This window comes from Callithrix jacchus, chromosome 1 (assembly GCF_049354715.1).
Source record: "Callithrix jacchus isolate 240 chromosome 1, calJac240_pri, whole genome shotgun sequence".
Lineage (NCBI taxonomy): Eukaryota > Metazoa > Chordata > Mammalia > Primates > Cebidae > Callithrix > Callithrix jacchus.
The window spans coordinates 207,341,174-207,359,185 of NC_133502.1; the positions used below are offsets into that span (position 1 = coordinate 207,341,174).

The 18,012-nt window shown below is 49.4% G+C and overlaps 1 protein-coding gene and 1 pseudogene across 2 annotated transcripts in view; one reads left to right on the forward strand and one right to left on the reverse strand.

The window, feature by feature from the left end:
- Positions 1-17,658, reverse strand: part of MYH9 (myosin heavy chain 9) — a 132,993-nt gene extending 115,335 nt beyond the window's left edge. For both annotated transcript variants that reach the window (XM_078339682.1, XM_078339670.1), the window contains exon 1: positions 17,608-17,658. The gene's annotated coding sequence lies outside the window, so the exon portion shown is untranslated. The remainder of the gene's footprint in view (positions 1-17,607) is intronic.
- LOC100387795 (small ribosomal subunit protein eS12 pseudogene) lies at positions 12,432-12,872 on the forward strand (annotated as a pseudogene).
- Positions 17,659-18,012: the final 354 nt, after the last annotated feature.

Below are 18,012 nucleotides of genomic sequence, written 5' to 3' on the forward strand. Positions count from 1 at the left end.
GAACCTGGGAGGCAGAGGTTGCAGTGAGTTGAGATCGCACCACTGCACTCCAGCCTGGGCAACAGAGCGAGACTCCAACTCACAAAAGAGAAAAAAGGGCAGGGTGCGGTGGCTCGTGCCTGTAGTCCCAGCATTTTGCGAGGCCACGGGTGGGGAAATTACACTTGAGTCCAGGAGACCAGCCCAGGCAGCATGGCGAAATCCTGTCTCTACAAAAGAATATCAAAATTAGCCAGCAGAGTAGTGCGCACCTATAGTCCCAGCTACTCGGGAGGCTGAGGTGGAAGCATCACTGCAGCCCGAGAGGTTGAGGCTGCGGTGAGCTCTGCTGTCCAGGCTGCAGTGCACTGGCCTGATCACTCAGTGCAGCCTCAACCTCCTGGACTGATGCTATCCTCCCACCTCAGCCTCCCGAGTAGCTGGGACTACAGGCGCTTACCACCATGCCCCGCTAATTTTTTTTCTCTTTTTTGTTTTTCTTGTTTTCTTTGTTCCTTTGTTTTCTTTTCCATTTTTCCCCCCAGTGCTGTTCCTTGCGGAGCAGAGCTACCCTATTGGCAGTGTGCCCAGAGTAGCACCCAGCCCATTTTTGTATGTTATTGTAGGGATGGGAAGGGGGTGTCTCACTTTGTTGCCCAAGCTGGTCTCGAACTCCTGGGCTTAAGCAATCCTTCCACCTTGGTCCCCGCAAAGTGCTGGGGATTACAGCACGCCTGGCTGTATTACCTATTAAAGTAAATCCATTTTTAATGTGAAAAATTATGCTATAAATTCAAATATAGATACAAAAGAATACATGCTCATTTGAAAAGTTAGAAATATAAGGCCCGGTGTGGTGGCTTATGCCTGTAATCCCAGCTCTTTGGGAGGCCAAGGCCGGCAGATCACTTGAGGTCAGGAGTTCGAGACCAACTTTGCCAACATGGTGAAACCCCGTCTCTATTAAAAAATACAAAAATTATTAGACCACCTTAAGCAGTAACATAGGAATTTGAATTCAATAATAGAAAAAAAAAGAAAAAAATACAAAAATTAGCCAGGCGTGGTGGCAGGTGCCTGTAATCCTAGCTATTTTAGAGGTTGAGACAGGAGAATTGCTTGAACCTGGGAGGCATAGGTTGCAGTGAGCCGAGATCCCACCACTGCACTCCAGCCTGGGGGATAGAGTGAGACTCTGCCTCCAAAAAAAAAAAAAAGAAAGAAAATATTTTAAAAGAATGAAAAACCACCTTAGGTACCTGTAGTTCTATTCTATTCTCAAGCTCAAGATTCTTGGCACGTTTCCCTATGGCCTAACTGCCTTCTCCTTAAGTCCAGCACACAGTGTCTAGCTGGGCTCCCAGCATCCCGGTTCTTGCCAAACCTGTCCGCATGCCTGACTTCCTGCTCTGCTCAGGTTTCCAGCCTCTCTATGTCAACCAGACTCATGCACAGTCCTTCTCCACCCTCTTCCGTGGCTCTCAGGACCCATCGCTCCTCCCACCGTCTTACCCAGCCATCCTCTCCTCCCCAGCACTCTTGTCCCACTCTGATACTTGCCCTCCTTTCCTCCCCTCCACACCACGACCTTAGCTTCCCAACAGGGCCTCCCCCACCATTTCTTCCCACTCCTACCTATAACTCTGCATCCCTGGTTAGTGGTCCCGAAGCCCAGCTGTAAGCATCAGCTCGGCACAGACTTAAGGAGTCCTTATGTGCCAGGCATGGTGCTAAGGGTTTGGCATATACATTATTTTTTATTAAAAAGCCCTTCCTCAGTATCCACAGGGGGTTGGTTTTAAAATGCCCCCGCCCCCCACTGAGGATACCAAAATTCACAGATGCCCAAGTTCCTGGTGTAATACAACAGTATTTGCTAAATAACCTACATAACCAACCTTCCACATACTTTGTTTTATTTTTCGAGATGGAGTTTCGCTCTTGTCACCCAGGCTGGAGGGCAATGGCGCGATCTCGACTCGCCGCAACCTCCGCCTCCTGGCAATTCTCCTGCCTCAGCCTCCTGAGTAGCTGGGATTACAGGCACGTGCCACCTTGCCCAGCTAATTTTTTGTATTTTTAGTAGAGATGGGGTTTCACCACGTTGACCAGGATGATCTCGATCTCTTGACCTTGTGATCCACCCGCCTTGGCCTCCCAAAGTGCTGGGATTAATAGGCTTGAGCCGCTGCGCCCGGCTTCTTCCATATACTTTAAATCATCTCTAGATAACTTAGAATCCCCAACACACTGTAGAATGTAAATGCTAGGTAGTTACTAAACTGTTTTGTCATTTTCTCAACCACAATCAGAGGGGTTTGTTTGTTTTTTGAGAAGGAGTCTCGCTCTGATGCCAGGCTGGAATGCAGTGGCGCCATTCCGGCTCACTGCAACCTCCGACTTTCTGGTCCAAAGGATTCTCCTGCCTCAGCCTCCCAAGTAGCTGGGATTACAGGCATGTGGCACCACGCCCAGCTAATTTTCATATTGTTTTAGTAGAGACAGGGTTTCACCATGTTGGCCAGGAGGGTCTCCATCTCCTGACCTCATGATCCACCCACCTTGGCCTCCTGAAGTGCTGAGATTACAGGCGTGAGCCACGGTGCCCAGCCCAGATATTTCTATTATTATTATTTTTTTAGATGGAGTTTCGCTCTTGTTACCCAGGCTGGAGTGCAATGGCACGATCCCAGCTCACCGCAACCTCCGCCTCCTGGGTTCAGGCGATTCTCCTGCCTCAGCCTCCTGAGTAGCTGGGATTACAGGCACGCGCCACCATGCCCAGCTAATTTATTATTATTTTGAGATGGGATCTTGCTCTGTGGCTCAGGCTTGAGTGCAGTGACGCAATCTCAGCCCACTGCAACCTCCACTTCCTAGGTTCAAGCAATTCTCCCATTTCAGCCTCCCCAGTAGCTGGGATTACAGGCATGTGCCACCGTGACACCTGGATAATTTTTGTATTTTTAGTGGAGATGGGGTTTTGCTACGTTGGCCAGGCTGGTCTTAAAACTCTGACCTCAGGAGGCAGAGGTTGCAATGAGCTGAGATCATGCCGCTGCACTCCATTTCAAATAATTAATTTAATTAATTAAAGTAAGGTTGATGATAATCCCTACAAAACTGGGTTGTTGTGATATTAAATGACTTAACTAAATATCAAGCACCAACAACAGGACCAGCACAGGGTAAGTGCCGAGTGGTGTTTGCTGTGAGGATGTCATGATGCTCTGCATCTTCCTATCTTATCTCCTCTAAGAGGTTCATTTTCCATTCCCCAGATATTTCCTAAGGGCTTGTGATTTGCCAGATCCTGTGCCAGGTGCTGGAACTCGGTGATAGACAATACACAGTCTCTGCTCTGAAGACATCCATGCAGGCACTAACAGGTCGGCCTGGTAAATCCCGCAGAGGCTTCAGCACAGGGTGCTGTTGGGGAAAGAGGGGGTGAGCTGTGTAGAGAAAGGGGGAGTAGCGCCCCATTCTACGCAGGAAAAACTGGGCGCATAGCCCAGAGGGGAGAAGACAGCCTGTGCAGGACTCTGTGCAGCTCATCGTAAGGGAAAGGAATGTCAAGAAGGCAGCGGGGGTTGTAAGGGGCAAGGCCCTGCAGCAGATGGTACAATCTGGGACCTTCAGATCCTGGGGACTTCAGCATCGCAGCATCAAACCTCGCCTGGAGCCTTTAGAAATGCAGAGTCTCAGGCCAGGCGCATGGTTCACACTTGTAATCCTAACACTTTGGTCGGCCCAGGCGGGAGGATCGTGTGAGACTAGGCTGGGCAACAGAGCAAAACCTTGTCTCTATGAAAACTACAAAAAGTATCCACACATGGTGGTGGTGCATGCCTATAGTCCCAGCTACTCAGAAAGCTGAAGGGGTAGGATCACCTGAGCCTGGGAGGTTGAGGCTATAGTGAGCCGTGATCAGGCCACTGCACTATAGCCTAGCCGACAAAATAAGAACCTGTCTAAAAAAAAAAAAAAAAAGGAGGGGGGCTGGGCAAGGTGGCTCATGCTTGTAATCCCAACACTTTGGGAGGCCAAGATGGGTGGATCACCTGAGGTCAGGAGTTCAAGACCAGCCTGGTCAACATGGTGAAACTCTGTCTCTACTAAAAACACAAAAATTAGCTGGGCATGATAGCATGCCCCTGTAATCCCAGTACCTGGGAGGCTGAGGAAGGAATCGCTTGAACCTGGGAGGCAGAGGCAGCAGTGAACAGAGATTACACTATTACACTCCAGCCTGGGCAACAAGAGTGAAACTCCATCAGAAAAAAAGAGAGAAAGGAAGGACAGGAAGGGGAAGGGGAAGGGAAACAAATGCAGAGTCTGAGGATCTGGCACAGGCCCACTGAATCTGAATCTGCATGTCAACAAGCCCCCAGGTGGCTGGCATCATATTAAAGTGTGCAAAGCACTGGGCTTAATCAGGAAGTGTCTTGTGGTTGTGCTGAGGAGTTTTTAATCCATCAGACATTAGAATCTCTAGGGAGTTTTTTGGGGGAGGGTTTTGGTTTCGGTTTTATTTTAAGAGACAGGGTCTCACTCTGTCGCTCGGGCTGGAGTGCAGTGGCACAATCATAGCACACTGCAACCTTAAACTCCTGGGCTCAAGGGATCCTCCCACCTCAGCTTCCCAGGAAGCTGGGACCACAGGCACATTGTACCACACCCAGCTCATTGTTTTATTTTTTTTTTTGTAGAGAATGGGTCTTGCTTTGTTTCCTGGTCTGGTCTAAGTCCTGGGCTCAAGCAATCCTTCTCCCTCAGACTCTTAAAATGCTGGGATTACACACATGAGCCACCATGCCCAGCCACCTAGGGAGATTTTAATTAAACCAGTATCTCAGGTGGTGAGTCCTAAACACCCAAATTTCATACCATTTATTCAGCAAATGACCACTGAGCATCAGTTCTGTGCCCTCCATCTGAAGGACCACACTTCCTCCTTCCTCAGGGCCCCTCTCTCTAGCGTGCACTCAACAAACATTCCAGGAATCTGATGCAATGGCTCCTGCGCCTGATTTGCAACACTGCAAATTTAGGGATCACCCTGGTCTGCATACCATTATCCCTTCCCCACTGCCCTTTGAGTCTTTGAGTGTGGTGACTCCAACCGGAGGCCTCTCCAGGTCCTCCTTCATGCTATTTGCTTCTTTTTTTTTGAGATGCAGTCTCACTCTGTCTCCCAGGCTGCTGGAGTGCAGTGGCACAATCTTGGCTCACTGCAACCTCTGCCTTCCGGGTTCAAGCAATTCTCCTGCCTCAGCCTCCCGAGTAGCTGGGATTACAGGTGAGTGCCACCATGCCCAGCTAATTTTTGTATTTTTAGTAGGGATGGGTTTTCACCACGTTGGTCAGGCTGGTTTTGAACTCCTGACCTTGTGATACGCCCACCTTGGCCTCCCAAAGTGCTGGGATTACAGGTGTGAGCCACTGCACCTGGTCGGGTCTCACTCTCTTGCCCAGGCTGGAGTGTAGTGGTGTGATCATGGTTCACTGTAGCCTAAACCTCCCAGGTTCAAGTGATCCTCCTGCCTCAGCCTCCCAGGTGGCTTGGACTACAGACATGTGCTGCCACACCCAGCTAATTTTTTTGTAGAGACGGTGTCTTGCTATGTTGCCCAAGCTGGTCTCAAACTCTAAGCCTCAAACGATCTTCCCACCTCCGCCTCCAAAAGTGCTTGGATTATTGTAGAAAGCCACCTCACCCGGCCTTAGGGTTGCTTCTGTCATAGGATTCTTATGCTGTCAGCTTGCCAACCTCTGGACAAGGAGGCCATGAGCTTCCTAAAGACAGACAAGTGCTTTATGCTTATATTCCAAGTACATGTCGCAGAACCCAGCACTCGGCAAGACCCTCAATAAATGTTTGTAGCATGAATAAGCAAATAATCTAATAAACAAATAAAAATGTATGTGGGCCAGGCGCGGTGGCTCACGCCTGTAATCCCAGCACTTTGGGAGGCCGAGGCAGCCAGATCATTTGAGGTCAGGAGTTTGAGACAGTCTGGCCAACATGGTGAAACCCCGTCTCTACAAAAAAAATTAGCCGGTTGTGGTGGTGAGGAAGGAGACCCCCCTCTCTAAGCCTGTGCTTGAAGAAAAGGAGGAAGTAAAAGTTAAAGGTCAGCCAGATGAGGTCATTAGAAGGACCAGCTGGCGGCGCCGGCAGGTCTAAAGGTTAAGGACTAAACCCCCTACTCCTAACTACAGTCCTATCTCTAGATCACGGACATGGTATGGAGGAATTTTCCCGGGGAAGGTATTGTTCTTGCTCAACTGCTCAGACCCCTACCTAGTCACGTCCCCCACGCTTACCTAACCGATCACGACCCTCTCACATCTGTACCTCTTAGATTGTAAGCCTTTAAAAGGGCCAGGATCTTCTTTGTCGGGGAGCTCGGTTATTGAGGCTTGAGCCAACCGAAGCTCCCAGCTGAATAAAACTGCCATTTCTTTCCCAGTTCGGTGTTTGAGAGGTTTGCTCACAGCTGCTCCTGCTTCATGCCTGTAGTTCCAGCTACTCGGGAGGCTGAGACAGGAGAACTGCTCGAACCTGGGAGATGGAGGTTGCAGTGAGCCAAGATCATGCCGCTGCACTCCATCCTGGGCAACAGAGTGAGACTGTCTTAAAAATATATATATATAAGGCCGGGCGCGGTGGCTCACGCCTGTAATCCCAGCACTTTGGGAGGCCGAGGTGGGTGGATCACGAGGTCAACAGATCGAGACCATCCTGGTCAACATGGTGAAACCCCGTCTCTACTAAAAATACAAAAAATTAGCTGGGCATGGTGGCGGGTGCCTGTAATCCCAGCTACTCAGGAGGCTGAGGCAGGAGAATTGCCTGAACCCAGGAGGCGGAGGTTGCGGTGAGCCGAGATCGCGCCATTGCACTCCAGCCTGGGTAACAAGAGTGAAACTGCGTCTCAAAAAAAAAAAAAAAAAAAAAAATATATATATATATATATATATATGTGGAAGAATATATGTTACAATGCTAGGTAATACAATCCATTTATGTGTGTTCCATGGGGTCTTATCACAAAGGGGTGCCGGAAAATAGTACCCATGCTTCTGGTTTTTTAAACAGCATTATTGGGCTAAAACAGCATTACTGACTGGGCGTAACTCACACCTATAATCCCAGCACTTTGGGAGGCCGAGGCAGGCAGATCACAAAGTCAGGAGAACGAGACCATCCTGGCTAACACAATGAAACCCCGTCTCTACTAAAAATACAAAAAATTAGCCAGTCATGGTGGCACATGCCTGTAGTTCCAGCTACTGAGGAGACTGAGGCAGAAGAATCACTAGAACTCGGGAGGCAGAGGTGGCAGTGAACCAAGATTGCACCACTGCGCTCCAGCCTGGGCGACAGAGTGAGACTCTGTGTCAAAAAAAAAAAATTCACACACCTTCCATTTTACCCCTTTAAAGTGTACAACTCAGTTGTTTTCAGTATATTCACAGAGTTGTGCAACCATGACCAGTAATTCCTGAACACCTTCATCACCCCAAAGAAACCCCGCATCCATTAACAGTCACTTCCTGCTTTCCCCCAGCCCCTCCCCGAGCTCTAGGCAATCACTACTCTACCTTCTGTCTCTATAGATTTGCCTAGCGCCGACATTCCATAGAAATGGAATCATGCAGTATGTGGTCTTTTGTGTCTGGCTTCTTTGGCGTAGCATGATGTCTTCAGGGTTCATCTGTGTCATAGCATCTCTGAGTATTTCATTCCTTTCTATCGATGAATGCTATTTCATTGTATGGATAAGCCACATTTCGTGGATTCATTCATCAGATAATAACTAACCTCCCCCCAGGTGTACAGCATTTGGCTTTGGAAATAGCATTTTCTTTCTTTTTTTTTTTTTTCCTGCCTCAGGTTTATTTGTACAAATAGCACAGGAGGACCCCAGTCCCATGCAGATGGCAGCCCCAGGGGAGTTACACCAGTCCTACTGTCCTCACATTGGCAGACAAAGATATCTATTCTGAAGCCTTTGTAGGGGCCTGGGCACCTTTGAGAGCCTGAGCTGGAACTGAAACTGGAGCTGAAGCCTGGGCCTTGGTTTGATCCTTGGCCTTGGCCTTGACCTTGACCTTCGGCCGGCAGAGCCTGAGCCCCTTGGCAATGCGTGCCCGAGCACGCTTCCCAAGCTTGGGGTGGGCAATGTAGGCAAGTCGATCGAGCTTGCGGCTGACACCCTTTGGGATCTTGGGCTTAACCTCCTTGGGCTTTACGAGGGCCTTGATGGCCTTGGCACGTGCACTCATGGCCTTGGCATTGTTGGCCTGCATCTTCTTTAGGCCCTTCTTGTTGTGCTTCTTGGCAAAGCGCATGTTCCTCAGGAACTCGGGGTCCACCCCCTTAAGAGACTCGTATCTTTGTGATCGGGGTTTCTTGATACCATTTCTGTGCCATTTTCGGGACTGGTTGTGTGTGGTGTGGTTCTTGGACTTGGCCATGTCTGCACCCAAGCCGCGGTTCCCGAAGCTCCTAGGACCGGACGGAAATAGCATTTTCAAGCCGCCTCACTTCATCTTGATGTTGACTGAGGAGGGCTGTGTTTAGCCTCATTTTGCAGATGAGTGAACCGAGACCAGAGTGAGCAGTTGTGACTTGCCACAGACATCACAGGCTATTAAGTGGCAGAGTCGTAACTCGAAGCCCTTTTCTCTGTACTATTCTGCCTCCCTCCCCAATCCAGCTATGCCATGAGACTCTTTTTCCCTCATACAACTACTCTGCATGGTGTCCACACCTATGGCCAGCTGGACTTGGATACCCAGAGGTTTTGCGTGTGCGCTCTGGGAGGGTGTCAAGCCCTTATCTGAACTGGATTCCTGAGCCAAAGGTCAGCCCTCCTTCCAGCCTGAGTGCAGGCAGGTGATTTCCTGACCCTGGTTGTAGGTGGGTAAGGTATAGCCAAGAGGAACCCCACAGCTCAGGAATCCACTGGGCCTCACCATCCACTCTGCAGAAAAGGGACCTCTCCCACCTGCTCCAGTGCCACCCAGCCCTTCCCATCACCACTTCCTTCTGCTTGACCCTTCTTGCCACACCCTTTCCTCTACAACCACAGAGAACTGTAAACACACTTCCTTTACGGCCCTTGACGTACTGGGGCACAATTGTTTGTTTATATGTCTGCTCCCCCAATCTGTGAGCCGAAAACTTCAAGGGTCCTCATTGTCTTAGTATCACAGCAACTGGCACTAAATAGGAACTCTGTCAGCAGTGGTGGGTGAATGAATCTTCCTGTGTTTTAATAAAAACATCTAGCATTTATTGCATCTAATCTTGACAATAACCCCATGATGTGACGTCCAATCTCCTTCTAATAGAAGAAAAATTGAGGACACAGAAAGGCAAAGTTTACAAGCCTAAGACAGTAAGAGATGGAGTAGCTGACTAAAAATAAATAAATAAAGCCAGGTGCTATGGCTCACAACTGTAATCCCAGGACTTTGGGAGGCCAAGCGGGTGGATTACCTGAGGTCAGGAATTTGAGATCAGTCTGGCCAACATGCTGAAACACTGTCTCCGCTAAAAATACAAAAACTAGCTGGGTGTGGTGGTGCACACCTGTAATCCCAGCTACCTCAGGAGGCTGAGGTAGGAGAATCGCTTGAACCCAGGAGGCAGAGGCTGCAGTGAGCTGAGATTGCACCAGTGCACTCCAGCCTGGGCAACAGAGTGAGACTTCATCTCAAAAAAAAAAAAAGGAAAAGTCCAAAGTACCATTAGAAGTGGGGGAAAAAAAAAAAGAAGACAAAGGAAAAGGAGGCCAGGAGCCCAAAGCTTTTCAAACCTTACTCTCTTGTGATCTCTATCATTAGATCTCACTTTAGGTCTCTTTTTTTTTTCTTTTTTTTAAGAGATGGGGTCTTGCTATGTTGCCCAGGCTGGAGTACAGTGGCTATTCACAGGTGCAATCCCACTACTGATCAGCACGGGAGTTTTGACCCACTCTATTTCCGACCTGGGCCAGTTCACCCCTCCTTAGGTAACCTGGTGGTTCCCCAATCCCAGGAGGTCACCATATTGATGCTGAACCTAGTCTGGACACCAAATTGGCATAGTGCACTGCAGCCCGGAACTCCTGGGCTCAAGGGATCCTCCAGCCTCAGCCTCCCGAGTAGCTGGGACTACAGGCTTGCGCCACCTCGCCCGGCTCACTTTAGGTCTCAAGAAAGAAAACTGGCTCAGAGAGGTTAAGTGATTCCCAAGGACACCAAGCTGATGGGGCGGGCCAGCTTCTGTTTCCTTCAACACATCATCACCATTACATGTTTATTCCGCCTTACATTGCTCAAGTGGGAGTCTCAGTTTCCACTAAGAAGCTCTATTTTTTTGCAGTGGTGTGATCTCGGCTCACTGCAGCCTCTGCCTCCTGGGTTCAAGTGATTCTCTCATCTCAGCCTCCCAAGCAGCTGGGATTACAGGCTCATGCCACCATGCCCAGCTAATTTTTGTATTTTTAGTAGAGATAGGGTTTCACCATGTTGACCAGGCTGGTCTTGAACTCCTGACCTCAGGTGATCCACCCACCTCGGCCTCCCAAAGTGCTGGGAGTACAGGCATGAGCCACCGCACCTGGCCTCCGCTGGGAAGCTTTAACAGGAAATGGATAATCAAAACCAAAATGGTGGAGATATTGTAACACTCATATATTACTGGTGGGATTGTAAAAAGGTGCAGCCACTTTGGAAAACACTGTGGCATGTCCTGAAAATACTCAACAAAGAGGCTGGCTGGGTGAGGTGGCTCACACCTATAATCCCAGCACTTTGGGAGGCTGAGGTGGGGGCTCACTTGAGGTCAGGAGTTTGAGACCAGCCTGGCCAACATTGTGAAACCCTGTCTCTACTAAAAATACAAAACTTAGCCAGGCACGGTGGTGCAACCTTAGCTACTAGGGAGGCTGAGGCGGGAGGATCACCGGAACCCAGGACACAGAGGTTGCGGTGAGCTGAGATCCTGCTGCTACACTCTAGTCTGGGTGACAGAACAAGACTCTATCTCAAAAATAAATAAATAAATAAACATAGAGTTACCTTATCACCTAGAAATTCTTTTTCTTTCTTTCTTTTTTTGAAACGGAGTGTTACTCTTGTTGCCCAGGCTGGAGTGTAATGGCACAATCTTGGCTCACTGCAACCTCCGCCTCAAGAGTTCAAGCAATTCTCCTTCATTGGCTTCCTGATTGGCTGGAATTGCAGGCACCTGCCACCACACCCAGCCAATCTTTTGTGTGTTTCGCCATGTTGGCCAGGCTGGTCTCAAACTCCTCAGCCTCCCAAAATGCTGGGATTACAAGAGGCGTGAACCACCATGCTGGTCTTATCACCTAGAAATTCCTACTCCTAGGTAAAAGAATCTGCCAAAGAGAGATAGAAGCATATGCCCACAAAAAAGTTCTATACAAATGTACATGAACGTTCATAGCAGTTTTATCTGTAATAGTAAAACCATGGAAAACAATGTCCACAAGTGTCATATCTATATCGTGGACTATTATTTGACAATAAAAAGGAATAAAGTGATGACACACGGTCATACATGCATGAACTCTGAAAACATCATGCTACATGGAAGAAATCAGGCCGGGTGCAGTGGCTCATGCCTGTAATTCCAGCACTTTGGGAGGTCGAGGTAGGCAGATCACCTGAGGTCAGGAGTTTGAGACCACCCTGGCCAACATGCTGAAACCCTGTCTCTACTATAAATACAAAAATCAGCCAGGCCAGTGTGTGCCTGTAGTCTCAGCTGCTCGTGAGGCTGAGGCAGGAGAATCACCTGAACCCGGGAGGCAGAGGCTGAAGTGGGCTGAGATCGTGCCACTGAACTCCAGCCTGCGCAACAGAGTGAGAAGCCGTCTAAAAAAAAAAAAAGATGGTGGGGGGAAGAAGTCAGCCACAAAATGCCATGTATTGTATAATTCAATGAATATGAAATGACCAAAATAGGCAAATCTATAGCAACAGAAAGTAGAGTAGTGGTACGAGGGGCTAGGGGAAGAGGGAATGGGTAGTGACTATCGATGGGTATGAGGATTCTTTTTGGAGGTGATGAAAATGTTCTGGAGGCTGGGCGTGGTCACACCACTACACTCTAGCCTAGGCAACAGAGCCACGAGCCATCTCAAAAGAAAAAAAACAGAAAAATGTTCTGGAATTCGGCTGTGTATTCTACCACGTGCTGGTAGAGTTGTCCAAGTCTGTGAATATACTGAAAGTCATTGAAAACACGCCCTTTAAGAGGGTGTTTTTACGGTATGTGAATTATATCTCAATAAAGCTGTTATAAAAAGAATACAAAGAAAGAAATGGAGTGACCTTTGTCTTTTCCAGTTCCATGGAAACAGGTGTCTGAAGGCAAGAACCACTAACCAGCTCTTTCCCTGTCGCCGCTGAGTCGTTCAGAGGCGGAGGCTTGGGTGGGTTCAAGATGCCGCTTCACCTGTAACCCACCGCCATGGCCAAGGAAGGCATTGCTGCTGGAGGTTAATGGACATTAATACTGCTTTACAAGAGGTGCTGAAGACCGCCCTCATCCGAGATGGCCTAGCACGTGGAATTCGAGAAGCTGCCAAAGCCTTAGACAAGCGCCAAGCCCATCTTTGTGTGCTTGCATCCGACGGTGATGAGCCTGTGTATGTCAAGTTGGTGGAGGCCCTTGGTGCTGAACACCAGATCAACGTAATTAAGGGTGACGACAACAAGAAACTAGGGGAATGGGTCGGCCTCTGTAAAACTGACAGAGGAGGAAGCCCTGTGAAGTGGTTGGTTGCGGTTGTGTAGTAGTTAAGGACTATGGCAAGGAATCTCAGGCCAAGGACGTCATAGAAGAGTCCTTCCAATGCGAGAAATGAAGAAATAAATTATTTGGCTCACAAAAAAAAAAAGGAACCACTAACCAGTCCTCTCATTCCATGTATGTCATGACAGAGGCCTTTTTCTTTTTTGAGATGGAGTTTTGCTCTTGTCGCCTAGGCTGGAGTGCAGTGGCACAATCTCTGCTCACTGCAACATTCACCTCCCAGTTTCAAGCAATTCTCAGCCCCCTGAGTAACTGGGAGTACAGGCACCCACCACCAGCTCCAGCGAATTTTTGTAATCTTAGTAGAGACAGAGTTTCACCATGTTGGCCAGGCTTGTCTCAAACTTCTGATCTCAGGTGATCCACCCACCTCAGCCTCCCAAAGTGCTGGGATTACAGGCCTGAGCCACGGTGCCCGGCCTCATCCCAGCCCGGTCCAGCACGGCACCGCAGCCTGGCTTGGCATGTTTGACTTGGTGTGGGAACGTCTTTCAGACTCTTCAAGGTTGCATTTTAAACATTTGGCCTCATGTCACTTCTGCGTGGCAAAGGACTTTATGGTCATAATATACCCCTTGCTGGGAGGTCAGGCCATGTGGTGTGAAATTCATTCCAAGAGGGAAGCCAACATCCAAAGCCTTTTAGCAGCCCGGCCCAGCAGGGTGCTATTGGAATCAGGGTGACATGACAGGATTTGAGCGATTTGGAGCAAATGCAATTTGACCTTCCAGCGCAAAGCAGTTGGGATAGAAGGATTTGCATCCTGGGTCTGACACCCAAACACCTGGGTGTGAATCTTCGTTCCACTACCTACTAGCTGGGTGAAAATTAAACGATTTTTGTCTTTTAAAACCTAGCACAAAATCAGTGCCATACATATGGATATTACTGGGCAGGGTTGGGGGGAGTTGTTTGGTTGTTTTTTTTGTTTGTTTTTGAAACGTGGTCTCACTCTGTCGCCCAGGATGGAGTGCAGTGGTGATCACAGCTCACTGTAGCCTCAACCTCTTCGGCTCAAGCCGTCCTCCCACCTCAGCTTCCTGAGTAGCTGGGACTCTAGGTGCATGTCAGCACACCCAGCTTACTTCATTTTTTTTTTTTAGACAGAGTTTGCTGTTGTTGCCCAGGCTGGAGTGCAATGGCCCAATCTTGGCTCACTGCAACCTTAGCCTCACGGGTTCAAGTGATTCTCCTGCCTCAGCCTCCTGAGTAGCTGGAATTACAGGCATGCACCATTATGCCCGGCTAATTTTGTATTTTTAGTAGAGATGGGGTTTTGCCATGTTGGTCAGGCTGGTCTCGAACTCCCAAACTTCATTTTATTTTTGTAGTGACAGGGCCTCCCTGCGTTGCTGAGGCTGGATGGTGTTTTATTGTTAGGTAGAAAAGAAGTCTGGACTGGGGTCTCAACGTTGCTGTTTCCTTGCTGTGTGATCTTAGACTAGTCATTTCTCAACTCTGGGCCTGTTTCCTCATCTGTGAGGAAAAGACAATAATGTGATAGGCCCCATCTAACAAGGTTGGTTTGAAGAGGCTTCTCTGGCAAAACGTGTGGGGAAAACCCCATAGAAACTTGAGAGGCCTGTGTGGTTGTGTTGGCCAACGGGGAAAGAGAGTGATTTGCAAGATTCTGGAGATGAGAGAAGACTCTGAGCAATGCTGAGGCTCCCGGCAGAGGGGCAAAGACCCCAGCAGGCAGAGTGACTGAGGAAGCTCTTACCCAAGAGAAACCCTCCACCTCGAAGTCACTCAACCAAAGGAAATGGAGACAAAACCACAGAGCACCGTTGGGCAAGACAGGGTGGTGTCAGCAAGTGGGGCAAGAGGCTCACAGCTGAGTGCCTCCTGGTAAACAGGCCGCCAAGGGGTCATGCTACTGGAGGCCAGCTGCAGGGGACAGAGGGAGCCCTCCTGTCATTGCTGAGCCTCAGGTTTAAGGTGTCTCCCAGAGGGCTGGGGACTCCTCCTGTGCTTACAGTCCCTGCCTCCTTTGGTGGCTTCCATGGCCTTCAAGAAGGACATTTATACAGCACATAGGATGCCCCAGGCACTTTCTGGAAACACTTCCATAGGTTTACCCCTGTAATCCTTACAACACCCTGTGAGGTAGAGCTTAGATTCTCCATGTTACCAACGAGGTCACTGACACACAGAAAGGCTGAGTGACTTGGCCAAGATCACAGAGCTTGTAAGTGGCAGACGCAGGCATCAAGCCCAGGCCATGTGGCTCTGGGACACACTTTTTTTTTTTTTTTGAGAGGGAGTCTCACTCTGTTGCCCAAGCTAGAGTGCAGCGGCACGATCTTGGCTCACTGCGACCTCCACTTCCTGGGCTCCAGGGATTCTCCCACCTCAGCCTCCCAAGTAGCTGGGATTACAAGCACCCACCGCCACACCTGGCTAATTTTTGTAATTTTTGTAGAGACAGGGTTTCACTACATTGGCTGGGCTGATCTTGAACCCCTGACCTCAGGTGATCCACCTGCCTTGGCTTCCCAAAGCGCTGGGATTACAGGTGTGAACCACTGCACCCAGCCCTCAGGACCGACTTTCTTAGCTAATCTTCTGCTTTTTAGCCTTGAGATGGGGATGATGGGTCAGAGCCTGGCCTGAGAGCCAAGTAGCAAAGGGATTAGGGCTAGGTGTGGTTTTTAGGACCTTAATAAGTCACGGAGGGCTCAGGGCTCAGCAATTCCGTGTGTGCTGCCTAATTAATTACATTCCAATAGCAACCCTCAGGGCAAACCACTTGTGCCAGACTCTGTAGTGGCTGTTTTACCCATGGCAATGTCAAAAACAGCATTTTGGCTGGCACAGTGGTTCATGCCTGTAATCCCAGCAGTTTGGGAGGCCAAGGCTGGAAGATACTTGAGGTCAGGAGCTCGAGACCAGCCTGGCGAATGAGGGTAAAACCCCGTCTCTACTAAAAATCCAAAGATTATCCAGGCATGGTGGTGCACACCTGTAATTCCAGCACTTTGGGAAGCTGAGGCATCACCTGAAGCTGAGGATCACTTGAAGTCAGGAGTTTAAGACCAGCCTGGCCAACATGGTGAAACCCTGTCTCTACTAAAATTACAAAAATTAGCTGGGCACGATAGTCCATGCCTATAATTCCAGCTACTCGGGAGGTTGAGGCATGAGAATTGCTTGAACCCAGGAGATGGAGATTGCAGTGAGCTGAGATCCTAACACTTCATTCCAGTCTGGGTGAGAGAGTAAAACTCTGCCTCAAAACATAATAAAAAAAGTAAAATAGGCCGGGCGTGGTGGCTCATGCCTGTAATCCTAGCACTTTGGGAGGCCAAGCCGGTGGATCACCTGAGGTCAGAAGTTCAAGACCAGCCTGACCAACATGGTGAAACCCTGTCTCTAACAAAAATACAAAAATTAGCCAGGCGAGGTGGTGCATGCCTGTAATCCCAGCTACTTGGGAGGCTGAGGCAGGATTATTGCTTGAACATGAGAGGCAGAGGTTGCAGTGAGCCGAGATCCTCCCATTGCACTCCAGACTGGGCAACAAGAGCAAAACTATCTCAGAAAAAAAAAAAAAAAAAATGGCAGCTCTTAATACCATTGTCCCTACAACACACCGGCAAGCTGGACTTTATAACCATACTAAAGGTAGAAAGTGAAATTCCGGGAGACAAAGTGGCTCCTAAAGACTGAAACCGTCAGCCGGGTGCAGTGGCTCAAGCCTGTAATCCCAGCACCTTGGGAGGCTGAGGCAAGTGGATCCCTCGAGGCCAGGAGTTCGAGACCAGCCTGGTCAACATGGTGAAACCCTGTCTGTCTCTATTAAAAAAAAAAAAAAAAAAGACCGAAACTGGGACCAGAACCCATAGCCAGGTTCTCTTTCCTGCAATCCCCTGCTGCCTCCCTAGAGAACTCTAGCTCACTGGATGTGACTTCCAAACCTTTTGCTAAATGGTTGCAGCTCAGTCACCTGGGTAGAGGCCAGGCTGGCCACTTCTAGAGAATCTAAGATGTCTGGACCAGTGACCATCTCCTCTCCCCTCCTCCACTGTCCAATTTAATTTCGTCTATTTTCTGGGCACTGAGTAGGCACATAGCTACTCCCTCCTGCTGTCCCTCAACTGGGAGCAGTTTTCCCAGATACTACATGGCACCCTCCCTTATTTCACTCAGGACACTCTTAAAATGTCACCTCCACAAAGATGCCATTGCTAAAGCCCTATTCCAAATGAAAACCAATGTCACTTTCCAGAGCTGACCCCTTCCCTTGTTTTGTTTGTTTTGTTTTCAGATGGAGTCTCACTCTTGTTGCCCAGGCTGGAGTGCAGCGGTGGGATCTCAGCTCACTGCAACCTCTGCCTCCCAGGTTCAAGTGATTCTCTTGCCTCAGCCACCGGAGCAGCTGGGATTACAGGTGCCTGCCACCACGCCCGGCTAATTTTTGTATTTTTGGTAGAGACAGGGTTTCCCCATATTGGCCAGGCTGGTCTTGAACTCCTGGCCTCAAGTGATCCACCAGCCTCGGCCTCCCAAAATGCTGGGATTACAGGCGTGAGCCACCGCGCCCGCCCTTTTAATTTATGTTTCACTAGTCTCCCATGATTTAGTTTGGGTATAAAAGGTTTTACAATTAAAAATTCCTTTCCATAATTTGCCCACTCCAAGAAGTAACCAATGTCACGTTTTGTGTCCTGCTCCAGCCTATTCCTGTTTACAGTGAGTCCTCACACCCGCCGTTTCAGGTTACACAGGCAGTGCGGCCGAGAGCGCGTCGGCCAAGAGGTTTAAGGTCCCTGCCCGGCCCCACTCACCGCAGCCAGGTAGCCCCTCCACCCTTCCTGCTCGGAAGTCCTGCGCGCTCCACCCACGGACAGGTGGGTTCGTTTGGGCACGCCCACTTCCGTCTCATGAGCCAATCGAATACGTTATGCAAATTGACACACGTCCCCGACCCTCAGGACAACCAATGGTTGCGGAGGCGCCGCAGGTCGCCCAAGTTCCGGTTCTCACGATGCTCTAGGAGCTCTGCCACGTTTCTCCTGCCGCAGGAAGAGCTGAAATTGCAGGAGCCTGAGAAACAAGCAGCCATCAAGACTGCTGAAGCGAGGCCGACGGCCCTGCAATCACAGGCCCAGGCTTCCAGGAGGCTGCAGGTCATGTCGCCTGATCCCTGGCCTGACCCCTTCCCTCCCTCCGCGTAATTCTTGCCAGGTGCC